The 14,076-nt window shown below is 41.6% G+C and overlaps 1 protein-coding gene across 2 annotated transcripts in view; it reads left to right on the forward strand.

Moving 5' to 3' along the window:
- Positions 1-5,736: 5,736 nt before the first annotated feature.
- Psen1 (presenilin 1) overlaps positions 5,737-14,076 on the forward strand; it is a 54,828-nt gene continuing 46,488 nt past the window's right edge. The window contains exon 1 of one of the 2 annotated variants that reach the window (XM_050164546.1): positions 5,737-5,865. The gene's annotated coding sequence lies outside the window, so the exon portion shown is untranslated. Of the gene's footprint in view, positions 5,866-5,927; positions 6,212-14,076 lie in introns of those variants that run through there. The other variant, XM_050164547.1, reaches the window with a different exon arrangement.

Here is a 14,076-nt window from a genome sequence, read left to right on the forward strand (position 1 = left end):
TCTTGGAAATGCTTTCTTTGAGTCTTATAAATAAATGACATTATGTTATAATTGTGTAGTGCGTATACTAGAAAACAACCCAAAACTAAATTTTTGAATGAGTTTTTATGGTATCAGAAGATCAAAGAGACCTTGTTTACCTTATTTTGGATGAGGCTGTCATCCATGGATGTCTCCACATAGTGTTGTTTTCTAAAGGAAAGTTGCAGAAAAATGACCCTTCCAGTTAGAAATTTATTTAATTAGCCATTTTTCAGATTTATCCCTCCACTAGCCCAATACCCTCTAAGTCATTTATTTTTTTCTTTGTCTTCTAAACACATTGAACATTTGCTTTGACCTCATGCTAGTTTTTTTTTGTTGTTGTTGTTGTTGTTTTTTTTAGCTGATATTACCATGAAGTTTTATTCAAGTAGATTGACTTTACCTTGCTAATGTCTCGGATTCTCGCAAAAACTAGAGATGTTTACCTGAAGCTTTTAGGAGTATATACCTTATACTGTGTAGCATTTCCCTGTAAAACCATAGAACTTTTCAGGAGAGCTGGGATGGTCATGTGGGTGGCAGAAAAGCTGGTTAAATTAAGCTTATACTTTAAACCAAGTTTTGCCATTAAAGCTTCTTAGTTTTTATGATAGACCTGTACATTCATTTTAGGTTTTATATTGGTTGGTATTGCGCATTTAAGCTATAAAACACATGAAGTCTTTTTTAAAAATATTTATTTATTATGTATACAATATTCTGTCTGTGTATATGCCTACAGGCCAGAAGAGGGCACCAGACATCATTACAAATGGTTGTGAGCCACTATGTGGTTGCTGGGGGATTGAACTCAGGACCTCTGGAATAACAGGCAGTGCTCTTAACCACTGAGCCATCTCTCCAGCCCAACACATGAAGTCCTAAAACTAAAATGCTTTTCCCTCATTTGTCCACAGAATAAAATTTAAGTATATTTTGAAAGAGTAGTTAAAATGTTTGATACAAATTTTTCTCACATTTGAGTGGGCCTCTTTATTACTTGTCTTGTTAAAATGCCTATGTGCTTTAGTAGGGTAGATAATACCTTTAAAAGATGCCCCNCAGCGACGGAGTTTCTCTGAATAATAGCCCTCTCTGATCTGGAACTGTCTCTGTAGATAAAGCTGGTCTCAAACTGCAGAGATCTTCCTGAGTGCTGTGATTAAAGGTGTGTTTCACCACTATGGGCAATAACTAACATTTATAATTACCAGGTGATATTAGTACCAACTTATCCATATGAGTTACATTAAGTTGAATAAGATTTTTTAGATGCCTGCACATCATTTTATCTTGACAGACTATACAGTAGCAACATTTTTTTGTTGTTCAAAATAGATTTTAAAGAAAATAGCTATTTTATTTTATTGAGACTGGACAGTTTTCCAATCTAATTCAGGCTGTCTTTGAATTTCCCAGGCTTCCATTGCAATCCAAAGGGCTAGGCTACAAGTGTGCAAATATGGTGATGTTTGAGAACAGTAGATAGCTATATACAATATGTTCTATTTGTGAACATTAAAATAAGCCTCCAAAATAGTGCCATAGGGCAGTATCTTCATCAGGCCCTGAGAATGTTTATTAAAAGTTTGATATTTGAGCTTTATGATTTTTTTCCCTATAAACTAATAGCAAATGTTGGTGTTTTCTTCACAGTAAAGTTTCAGATAATCTAACAGTAATTAATACCTGTAAGATAGAGAAAAATCAGTTTTGCCTGGCTGTGGTGGAGCACATCTTTAATTCTAGCAGATCTCTGTGAGTTCAAGGTCAGCCTTGTCTAGTTCCATAGCTACAATGAAACCCTGTCCTGAAAAACCAAAATGAATAAATAAATAAAATAAAGATAAGAAAAATAGTCTTGAGCCAAAACAAGTATTGTGTGTGTGTCTCTACCATGAAGAAAATAAATTAGCAAAAACATATAAATAGGCCTCCAATGTTTGTGAGACTTGTTTTCATCAAACTTTTGGTATCAATATCTGTGATTTCAGAATGGCTATGGATTTTTCTGGTTATAGTTCAGCTTTTTATTTACCACATACAATTTTAATATCTATATTTCAGAATGTGCCTTTTATTATTTTTTTTTCAATTTTTTTGTGCTTTTATTTTTGAGACAGGGTCTCACTCACCTTGGCTAGCCTGGAGCTCACTATGTAGATGTCTGGCCCTACTTGTTTTTAATTTGACTTTTGAGACAGTGTTTCTCTGGGTTGCCGTGGAATGCACTTTCTCTGTAGACCAGACTAGCCTTGAACCCTGGTGCACCCACCACTGCTTAGCTTCCTCTTTGGTTCTGTTCGTTTGGTTGGTTGGTTAGTTTTAAGTTTTAGTTTTTGAGACAGGGTTTCTCTGTATAACCTGACTGATAAGGCTTGCCCTAGCGATCTGCTTGCCTCTGCTTCTGCCTTCCAAATGCTGGGATTAAAGTCATGCACCACTGCCTAAGTGCGTCTTGAAGCAACCAAATTAGGAATAGTTGTAAATATCCATAGAAAAAAATAATTATAAAAAAGAGTGAAAAAACGCTACGTACTTACTAGTTGGATTGACGACATTTACATTCTTATACAGAATGGGAGTTAAATTGTGTAGTAGCCAAACTTTTTTTGTAAAGCAGAGTTTATGTTGATCATGGTGACCTTAAACTCACAGATCCTCTTGCCTCTGCTGGGATTAAAGGCCTACCTCACCACACACACAAACCCACTCCATTTTAAGTGTGTACTTTTTGTTTTCCGAGACAGGATCTCTCTGTGTAATAGCTGTCTTCAAACTCTAGACCAGGCTGACCTTGAACTTCTCTGCTTCCTGAATGCTGGGATTAAACAGGCTCCACCACTGCCTGACTTTTTTTTTTTTTTTTAAAGTGTGTACTTTTTAATTGGGATTGATTTTATTGAAGTCCTTTCTTCTTCCACATCCCCTTCTTCCCTCTGTCTCTCCCTGTCGTTATCTAGATTTGGTCTAGGCCCATTTGTGTAATCCATATTGTCCTCAATTTACCAAGAAACCAAGTCAAACAATATTCCATTTCTGTTTGATAACAAAAAGGAAAACTAGATTCCAACAGCTGAGGGTTTCGTTTCTGCCTTTAGTGTTCTAGTGTTGATAGATCCGCATTCAGTTAGAGATTGAAGTAATTAGTGAGAAAACATACTAAACTTTCAGATGAGTTTATTTCTAGGCAAGAATCTAAAGTATGGGCAAACTTGATTGAAAGGCAATTCAATATTTCTGTAGGAATTATGGTAGTGTTAATGTATGTGAGTAAAAGCAAATAATGATCATATGCAACTGTTAAGTATATATCTTGGATGCATGGTAATATACCTGGCCTCATTGACGAGGCCCTGATTAAGAGGCACTTTCAGGTTCAGGCTTCTCTCTTCACTAGGTAGTCACTATTGGATTGTCTCACCGCATTTTGTTGTTCATAGCACTGTCCTGTCGCCACATTCTGAATACTGGGGAAAAGAAATGCCCTATTGCAGAGACTGAGTACTCTTGGTGCTGATAATTCTTAGGTTAGCTTTCAGTGTTTCTAGACTCAATGTTATGGTTCAATGAAAAATACTGAATGACTTCTTGCCTACTTACCCACAAGTCCACCACATGCAGCAAATAACCCTCAACCCTATCAAAGATTGTTAGAAAAAGTATTGGTGGGCATTGTTTCTTGAATTTCTAGTTATCTAGTTCATGAATGTAGCAAACTTAAGTCCTGCCTGTTGTAATAACTCCATGTGAGTTACCTAGAAGATCTCTTTTCTGGCCATCCCTACAGCTTCTTGAGCCTTGTTCAAGTAATTTTCTTTCTTGGTAATAATTTTGTTAAGACAGGCTCACCTTGAAGTCTTCAATACTGCATCAGTTCCCAAGGCATGTTCCACCACAAACCAGCTTATTTCATTTTCTTCTCTTAGTTTCAAGAACAAAACACAAAAGAATTAACTTAGGTTCCATCTCCTTTTCATTAGTAATTCTAAGAAATTATTTACTATGTACCTTCCAAATGTCTCATTCATCCTGTTGGAAGTGTGTGTAATTCTCACTATTTCCACTGATGCCTCGTGGCAGCATGATTGGGATATGATAGCTTATTTTGACTCTAAACATTTGCAGTCCACCTGGTATTCACAGGTGTCAATGTTTAATCACCTTTGTGCTCCCCTAATGTCTGTCTTCGCACTGTCTCTTGGATAATGAATCATGGGTGTTCATATTCCTAGAAAGGAATATAGAAAACAGGAAAAGGGTCTGTAGTCCAGTTTGTGTGTCTTCTCCGACTGCCCAACCCCCAGACAAGGTTTCTCTTTTCTCTGTAGACCTGGTCTCTCAAACTCACCTGCCTCTGCCCTCCTGGGATTGACAGTGTGTACCACCACACTGGGCTTTGCACATAACTCATGCGAGTTTTATAACATGGGTGAACTATAATATTTTCTTTATTTCTATATACCAATTCTCCATGAACAAAATGTTATGTTGAGGTTGGCTCTACCAAAGGTTGCAGTTAGGATAATGAACGCGTTTTAGCCTGTCTTTGTTTAGCGCTTGTATTGTGCTTGCTGTGTGATCTCCACTATTTTCTGTATTCCTCCCATATAAATGTACTTTATTGGGGGAAAGACTAAGGGTAAGAAATTTATGGTATGAAGTATGTATGGTATGTCTCCTCCCAGCTGCCATTCTGCTGGTGTGAAAGATAAATATGAAAATTTTACACATGAAAATATATGAAATCTGTATTGAAGCAGGGTTGGGAGTGTTGGGAGAAAATAGAGATGGTTGCTCTGGTATTAGAACGAGGCATCTGGGAAATAAAACAATTAGACTCTGTGTAGCCCAGTTTGCCCTGTGATTTGTTAAGAAGCCAGTTTGACCTCAGCTTACTGACCTGCCCTCAACTCCTGAGTTGGATGACAGACATAACTTAACAATCGTCTTATAATTACATAAAAGCTTATGGATGCAAAATCAAAGCAGGAAACATTTTCTGCTCTCCAGATGCTTGCATCTTGGAAGACCTTTTCAGAGTTGGAGCCTAGAATGTTAGTGTAGTTTCTCAGATTCTTTTTACCCACCAATCGCTTTAGTTTATTGAGAGCACGAACAATTAATTATATCCATTTTGAGCAACTGTACAAATAATGCGAAGAAATGGGAAGTGGAAGTATTCGGTTTTAAATGTTATCACAAAACGGAGGATGATGTGCAAATGCGTACGGTGTATACAGAATAGGTTTTCTTTTTTTTTGGTGTGTGTGTGGGATGTTCTAGACTGGGAATCTAGTTTTTAGTGCCTGTCCTGGAACTAGCTCTTGTAGCAGTTTGGCTTGGAACTCACGGAGATCCGCCTGCCTCTGCCTCCCGAGTGCTGGGTTTAAAGGCCCGGGCAACCACTGCCTAGCCGTATTTGTGTATAGGGTGTGTTTGATACCGGCAAGGAACACACGAATCTCAGAATCCAACCAAAAAACAGGGGGAAAATGCCTTCGCTTTTAGCATGGGAGAACACTAGATCAGTCTTAAGCCCTACAGCTGCCTCAGATCGCCCAGCATCTTATTTAGACCCACAGCATCCTAGCTTAAAATGAGCCAAGACAGCTGCAGCCCCAGCCCTCACAGTCTGCGCGCGCCACCGGAAGTCCCGTTCACTGTCGGTGCTTGTAGCCAACCGTGTGGAGGCCGGAAATGACGACACTGACGAGGCCTTTAGGGCGGGGCCTAGGACGACCTGCTCTGCCAGCCGAGAGTTCTCGTCGGAAACAAAACAGCAGTAGCAGAGACCGAAACCTCCGGTGCGAGCCGGCCACCTGGGCGCGGAGAGAGAAGGTGAGTTTCCGGGTTGTGCCGGACGGACGGTGTCTGCCAGCTGCGATCGCTCGTTCTTGCCGAGGGCCGAGGGCCTGAGCCTCTACGGGCCCCGCAGCGGGCGTCCTCGAGGATGAGGGGCGGGGTCCAGCCGGGCGGAGACCGAGGAACCCCGCACGGGAAACGAGGTCGGCCAGTTTGTCGGGGCCCGGCCAGGCTAAGAGTGACCCCCTCCGAGCGTTGGTCCGGAAGTGCTGGCTTTCCCGGGCGTCCCGGAGCAGGTGGCTGCCGTCGGGGGTGGCCGGCTGTACGGGAGTGGAGCCGGAGGTAGAGGAAGCGCCCTAGGCTGGGTCGGCTTGAGCAACTGGTGAGACTCCCAGTCTCGTGTCTCCAGTGTGTCCTAGTTCAGAAGTGAGTGGCACCCAGGGCTAACTTCTCAGTGTCTCCATTGCCAGGTAGAGAGTCGTATCGCCGGTGCTTGTTCCTTCATCAGAGCTGTTAAGGTGCATGTTCATGCCCGACTCTTGTAGGCGTCTTTAGTGCTTCCTTTTCTTCCTTTTCACGTTTTCAGATGTGACACTGCGGTGGACAGAGGTTGCTACAGGCACATCTGTCTGGTAGTGAGACTGGAGTGCATAAGAGAATTTAGGTGACTTTTATGTAATTAGGAGAGATGAGAGTTACAGTAACGGGAATGTCTACGGGAGAAACGTTAGCAGGACAAGCGATCGGCTCAGCCAAAGTATGAGACTGAGTTCAAGAATGAGAGAGAAATGAGGAAGTTAGGAAGTGGTTTGAAAATACCACTTTTGAAATGTCAGCGGGTGAAGATGGCCTGAGGTTAGAACTGTAGGCATGGGTCACTTAGGTAGATTTGCTGCTTGATGTTTGAGTAGCTAACTGGGTGACAGGAGCTCACAAAGAGCCAGGTGGAAGGAGGGTAAGGAGGCAGCTGAGGATGAGTGTAGAGCCACAATAGTGCAGTGTCACAGAAGCCAGAAGGCAGGGTGGCTTGAGGTTGAGAAAGCTTTGTCAGCGACTTGGAATGAAAGGGTGTTGTAGAAGTATCTGAAAATCGGAGTCGCATTGTGCCGCTGAAAGAGGAAGGTGAACCATAGATAGTAGTTTCAAGTGTGCCAACAGACATGTTTGTAAAGGTTACAGGAAGCAGGTGAAATTCGTTTTAATGATTTGATAACCAGTATAGCTAGCAGTTATATTTTAGCATGTAATCATTATAAAGATGAACTTGTCTTCTCTGCTAGATCTTAACTGAAAATAAAAAAAAAAACACCAATATCTGATTTCTAAAGTATCCCAGGCACATGTCACAATGTTTTGTTGTGTAAAAGAAACCGAGTTCCTCTTTGATGCTGGAAGAATTCTTGTTTGGTTTTTCATAATGCCTTGCCCAGTTCCTGGTTTAAGTTGAGTAAAAGCAGAAGAATTTAGGCAATGATAAATATCAGAAGCTTACAAGCTAATTAGATGTAAATAATCATCTTTAATGAAAAATTAGTTGTATTCTATCCATTTCCACAGAAGGTTGAGACAGTGACTCACAATAATCATAACTTCATTACAGAGTTATTAAAATGTAAAAGAATAGAAAATAAAAATATTAAAATAACATTGGGGGAAAGAGTCTTTCTAGTTGCCAGATATGGTGGCATGCGTTTGGAGTCCCAGTTAGTTGGAAGGCTGAGCAAGAAAACCAAGGCCAGCCTTGATGAGAGAGAGACAGTGAGTGAATGAGATGAGATGAGTCCTATGTGATCTGAACCTATTAGAGTCTGTAGTCTACTTATAGGCTGTGTAGGTAGATAGGACTATAGTACAGTGTGTGTGAGAAAACTTTGTAGACTCTCATTGTGTGGGTGTGTGTATATGTGCACACGTGTACTTTATATGCAAAGCTACAGAGTCTTTGTCTATATATGTGGGTGCATGCATCCATGCTTGCAAATGCAGAGGCCAGAGAAGGACATTGGATGTTTTTCTCTATTATTAGCACCTTATTTTAAAAAAAACAACGTTATATTTTATTATGTTTTTGTATGCAGGGTTGGGGGATGGTGGTGATGGTGGTGGCATGGTGTATGTGCAGAAGTTTGAAATGAGTTCTCCTTCCATCTTTAAGTTGGTACTGGTACAAGTCTCTAAGCTTGTGGGGCAAGTACCTTTACTTCCTGAGCCATCTCCATAGCCCCTTATTTTTTTTTTAACTTAATTGTTTTGTTTTGTTTTTTTGAACAAGGGTCATTCTATATAGCTCTGGGTATCCTGGAACTCACTATCTAGACCAGGCTGGCCTCAAGCTCACAAGTTTTAGATCTGCTGGAACTAAAGGAATGCTTCCCCACATCCAGTTTAGTTTTTGAAAACTTAATTATGTGTGTGTATCCATAATGGGGATCCTAATGCTGTGATACAAAGGAATCATTCTTGTTTACATTATGTGGGTTCTGAGCATGGAATTAAGGTTTTCAGATATATGCAGCAAGTGCTCATTAGCCCTGTACCTTATTTTGTAAGCCAGGGTTCCTTTACTGCACCTGAAGGTATTTCAGCTAGAGGGCTGGCGGCCATCAATCTCCTGGGATCCTCGTCTCTACCCCCAGTGCTGGGATTACAGGCATAATAGCTTTGCCTGGCTTTTCTGTGGTACTAGGAATTTGAGCCCCAGTCCTCTTATTTTCACAGTAAATGCTTTTACCCACTGAGCCATCTGCCCAGATTCTATATACTGCCTTATACACTTTGAGACTGTATGTTGGTTTCACTGTAGACCTAGATTTGACTTCTGTGATTCCAAGGCTTTTGGAAGTACTATCAAGCATATATTTGTATCACATTGCCTTTACAAAATCCAGAAAACAGCTATATTCTAATACGTTTAATCCTGAAGGTTTGACCAAGAAATCCTCAGCTGATTTTAGCTCATCTTCATTGCATCTTCTGAGCCAGCCAACATTACCACTTTTAAAACAAGCTGCAGCAGGCCGTGTCCATAGCAGCCCTCCTTCAGAGCTAACAGCCCAGAGCACATAGATCTCCTTAAGGCTCTGCTTCAAGGTGGAAGTGTGGGGCAGCTTCTTTGATTTGAGCATCTTCTTATGGGGCCTAGGTGGGGAGGGCAAGGAGTACCAATCCATGCTAGTGTCTCTCTCAAGGCAGTGTCGAATGTATAAAAGGCAGGGGCCAACTGCACAAGCGTAGCTCACATTTTTGCCAGTGTCAGTCAACTAAGATTATATTGACAAAGACACATAGGATTTCACCTAACGGCTTAGAAGGTAGATAATGAACTTCACCCATCATGAGGCCAAAGAGACATTGGTTCCAGGACCACTAGATTCCAAAATTTAAGGATGCTCCAGTTCAGTCCTTATATAAAACTGGGGCAAGAACTGGGTATTTGGGGCGAGAATGTAGTCATGTACAGAGACCTACACTGGATCCCTAGCACTGAAGAAAAAAATCTGAACAAAAATACATTTGTTACTTATAATCTATACACATAAATCCTCTCGTATACTTTAAATTATTTCCCCATTAGAATATCTAATAACACATAATTGTTACACTGTGTTGGTTAAGGAAGAGCAAAGAAAACTACATGCCACATATTTTCAGTCTTTAGTTGGTTGAATCTGAGAATCCTGAACCAGAAGACATGAAGGCTAACCATTCTTCTCTTGGGGACTGGGGGAAGAGAGAATATTTACTGAATAATAATTTTATCTACCACAGATGGTTCTCAGAGGTGGAGTGGGATGGGAAGAGGGAAAAACACACACTCAATAAGATGCATCACCACCCTTGCTCTTTTTAGTTCTGTCTCTTTCAGATCTCTTGGAGGGCGGGGGAAATGATTTTCTCTCTGTACCTTAAAAATTAAGAGTCTGTCTTGGCTATTCCTAAATTAAGGGATTTTTATTTCAGTTATAGAATACAGTTTAGAATTTGGTTACATTTATTATTGAATGTGAGCCTTCAGAAACTCAAGTAGAACCAGGTTTGATAGTAAACACTTGTAATCCTAGCACATGGGAGTTGGAAGCAGGAGGACCTCAAGGTCAAGCATTTTGAGCAAGACCCTGTTTAAATAAATATGTAAATGACAGGGTATGCCTTAATCCCAGCACCCAGGAGTTTGAGGTCAGCCTGATCCACATAGCTGAGTACAGGCCAGGAGGCAGGCTACATAGTGAAACCCTGTCCCAGACAACCAACCAACCAAGGGGTTCCCACCAACCAAAATAAACAAATCAAAACAGGAGTCAGCGTTTGGGCTGCCTATCAAGGAGCAGCTGTCAAAATGACAAGTAGAAGATAGAGTGGGGAAAGTGTGTATGTGGGGGGGGATTGCGGGGGGAACAGCCAAAGTGCCCGTTTGTGCAGCCTGTTGGTCAGTTGTGAAACTCTGGCCCCAACTTTTGTGAGAAAGCTTTAATTTTTTTTAACAGCCAGCCTTGGGCTCACAGGACGTCCATCAGTCTCAAAAAGGAGGTAGATATGTGATAATAACAACAAAAAGATTGCTCTTGATAATTCTTGTCCCCTTGGGGTCAGATATCACTTTATGAGGTTAAAAAGGCCACCTTACCTTGAATATGCCATCCACCTCAAATATGCATCATAAAATCTGTAGCTCAGAACCCACTCACGTTCTGCTCCTTGTGCATTTTCTTGTAGCCTACTTGGGTCTCTCTTTAGAGTATATACATTGCTAAATAAGCTTTTGCTTAGATTATGTATGTGTGTAGACTGAACCCTCCCTCCCCGTTAAGAAACAAGACCCTCACTTTAGGCCATGGCAAGATGTATGCGGATACTGCACCTTTGTTTCCCGGCCACCCAGACCTAAATGATCACACAGAAACTATATTAATTACAACACTCTTTGGCCTATGGCTCAGGTGTATTTTTTGCTAGCTCTTACATCTTAAATTAACCCATTTCTATTAATCTTTGTATCACCACGAGGCTGTGGCTGGAACAGTAACGTTCCAGCATTTTTCTCCTTGGGCAAGCTATATGGCATTTCCCTGACTCCTGAACTTCTGATTCTCCTGCCTGCATTCTTCTAAGTATTGGAATTAGAAATGTTCAAACCCATATCTGGCTTATGTGTATGGAGACTGAACCCAGGAATTGGTTTGTGCTAGGCAAGTACTCTAGGAACACACTACCTCTCTAGCCCTGTGGCTGCTTCCTTGAGTGGGATTTTCTCTTAGGAACCTATCCTGAAACTTGAAACATTGCTCCTGAGATGTGTTTGAAGTTTTAGTTTATAGAGGTTTCTAGTTGGATAGAAACTTTATTTTTTTCCTCATATGTGGTATGTGGATGTTTGCATATTTTGTTGTATGCCCGAGACTGATTTCTGGACCTTTTCTAGATCACTTTCCACCTTATTCTCTGAGACATAGTCTCCATCAAACCCAGAGCTCACTGATATAGCTAGTTTGGCTAGGGAGCTTGCTTTGGGAATGTCCAGTCTTTGCCTCCTGTGTGCTGGGATTAGAGCTGAGCTGCCAGACTCACCTACCCAGTACTGAAGTAGGTCTTTTTTTTTTTAATTTATTTATTATGTATATAGTGTTCTGGGCACCAGATCTCATTATAGATGGGTGTGTGTCATCATGTGGTTGCTGGGAATTGAACTCAGGACCTCCGGAACAGCAGTCAGTCTCTTAACCTCTGAGCCATCTCTCCAGCCCTGAAGTGGGTCTTGCCATCCCACAGCAAGCACTCTCACCCTGAACCATCTCCCCAGACCCTGCATAGACGTTTCTGCGGATCATGTCTGAGCTCCGAGGTTATTCATAGTTCTGGGACTTTTCCCCTTTGTATATCTGCCTTGTTTTCCCTAGTACTAGGGATGGGCCCCAGGGTCTGCACATACTAGGAAGCAGATCTGCGTCCCACTTGTTAGTGTCTTTGTCTGATAGAAATTGTAGTTGCTCTTCAGAACAATGATCGCTTTTTCCTTTGTCTGACTGCCTGAGTTGTGCTAGGAACAAGCCCAAAGCAGAGGGTAAAGTATTTGCTAGATCAGAATTGATGAGAAGGTCTAGTAAAGAAAATATACTGTGGACAGAACTATGGGGGGACGGTCCATGAACGGGAACAGGATCCTTTTATAGTAGTCAAAAGACTGATTACCTGGCCTTACCTCCTGAGCCATTTGTATGGGATCCACTTTGAGTACTTCTGTATTCAAAATTTACTTGAAAATGTACTAAAGTCCTTGCAGGCTGGCCATGTCAGGTAAGGCACTCTGATAATTAGGTCAGCAGCACAGGCTCCATAGGTAGGATCTGATTGGTAGTGAGGGGTTTTGCTCTTTTACTTTTGGTCCTTTGATTTCGGCGCTTTGTCTGATAGAAAGGAAGTAGATGGCAGTGAAGAGCTTCAGTGTGTCTGTTCTCAGCAGTGTCCAGAGTGGAAAGCACCAAGATCTACGTCCCTTCTCCCTTGCAATGCAGGTCCCTTCCCTGCTACTGGCTTTTGGTGTTCACATCTCTCAGCTGAGAAGGTTATCAGATTTGCAAGTACCTTCTGCCATGCTGCCTGAACCATGGGGTCATCATTGACCTTTTCCATCACTCTCTTCAGCTGTTCTGGATCAAAATCAACTCGGTTTTGGCCTACCCCTTTCTTTGTAGCAGCAGTGTGTGTCTGTTCCCCTGCCGTGGCATGGCCTGCTTCTGCTTTGGGGCTCCTTCTGAAGACAGTTCTATCAGGGATGCTCTTTTATGCCCTGTGATCTTCAGAGCTTCGGGGGAGGCCTGTGATTTCTCTAGGTGACCATCCCTTTGCCGTAGACTGAGGTGCTTGTTGTGTGGGACATGTAAATGCAGAGTCTTGGGCCCAATTTTTGTCTTTTTTGTTTTTGTCTTTTTTGGAAGGACAGGCAAGGAAGGTTTTTTGAAAGGGAGAGAAAGAGCTCCCTGGAATAGGAGTGGAGGGTGGAGGATTAAAGAGAGAACTGTCCCTTCATGAGAATTTTTATTATTTTCAGAAATTTTTGTAGATTTATGTGTATAAGTGTTTTGCCTGTGTATAAATATGTGCATATCTGTGTGCCTGGTGTCTGTGGAGGTCAAAAGAAGACATCAGCTATCCGGAAACAGGAGTGATGAATGGTTTTGAGCCACTGTATGGGAGCAGGGAAAGAAACCTCAGTCCTCTGCAAGAGCAGCAGCATGTGCCCCTTAACCACCGCACCAACTCTGTGCCCTCAGGGAACTTTTCTACCCCATTTATTTATTTTTATTTTATGTGTATTGGTGTTTTGCCTGCATGTATGTCTGTGTGAGGGTGTCAGGCTCCTGGAACTAGAGTTACAGACAGTTGTGAGCCGCCATGTGGGTGCTGGGAATTGAACTGGGGTCCGCTGGAAGAACAGCCAGGGCTTTTAACCACTGAGCCATCTCTCCAGCCCCCCATGGGGACTTTCAAAGAATCAAATGGAATATGATTATGAAAAGAACTTTGAAAATAGCATTGGGAATATGCGGAAGTAGTGGCTATGTTATTATTGATGGTTCTTACAAGATATGTCTGCGAGAGCTCCAGTATGGCTTCTTCTAATGGTTAAACAGACTGTGTAAGTATTAAAGAAACAAGTAAAAAGGGCAGTCCTTTATAAAAATAAATGCTAGGACTGTCTGTGGAAAATACTTTAAATATCTCAGGTTTCACTTTATACTAAAAGCAGTTGCTGATGTTAGGGATCTTGTTTACTTGTGAGCAGTAGTATTGCTAGTGGTAAAAATGAGTTTCACAAGCCTTGAGTGGTGGTGCACGCCTTTAATCCCATCACTCTGGGGCAGAGGCCTGCGGAGGGCAGCCTGGTCTGCAGATCGAATTTCAAGATAGCCAGAGCTATATAGTGAGACCTCATCTCAAAAAACCAAAAATGAGTTTAATATAACCTAGTCTGAATTGCTGTAAAGCCTTAGGCAAGGACAGTGTACTATATGTGGGTTTGGATGCCTTTGTTTACCAGATGAGATCTTGGTTGAGATAGTTGACTTCTTCTTGGTACATTCCCCCCCCCCTTTTTTTTAGAGACAGGGTCTTATTATACAGGCTAGGCTGGCATCAAACTCTGAGAGATTTGCTTCCTGAGTGCTGGAATTAAAGTATTGTGTTACCTCACCCAGCTATTTGATTTGATCGTAAATGAGTGGATAAGGTGAATAACTAATTAGATGTTTT

This window comes from Alexandromys fortis, unplaced genomic scaffold (genome assembly GCF_014885135.2).
Source record: "Alexandromys fortis isolate MF-2015 unplaced genomic scaffold, M_Fortis_MF-2015_v1.1 scaffold_159, whole genome shotgun sequence".
In the NCBI taxonomy this organism is placed as follows: Eukaryota; Metazoa; Chordata; class Mammalia; order Rodentia; family Cricetidae; genus Alexandromys; species Alexandromys fortis.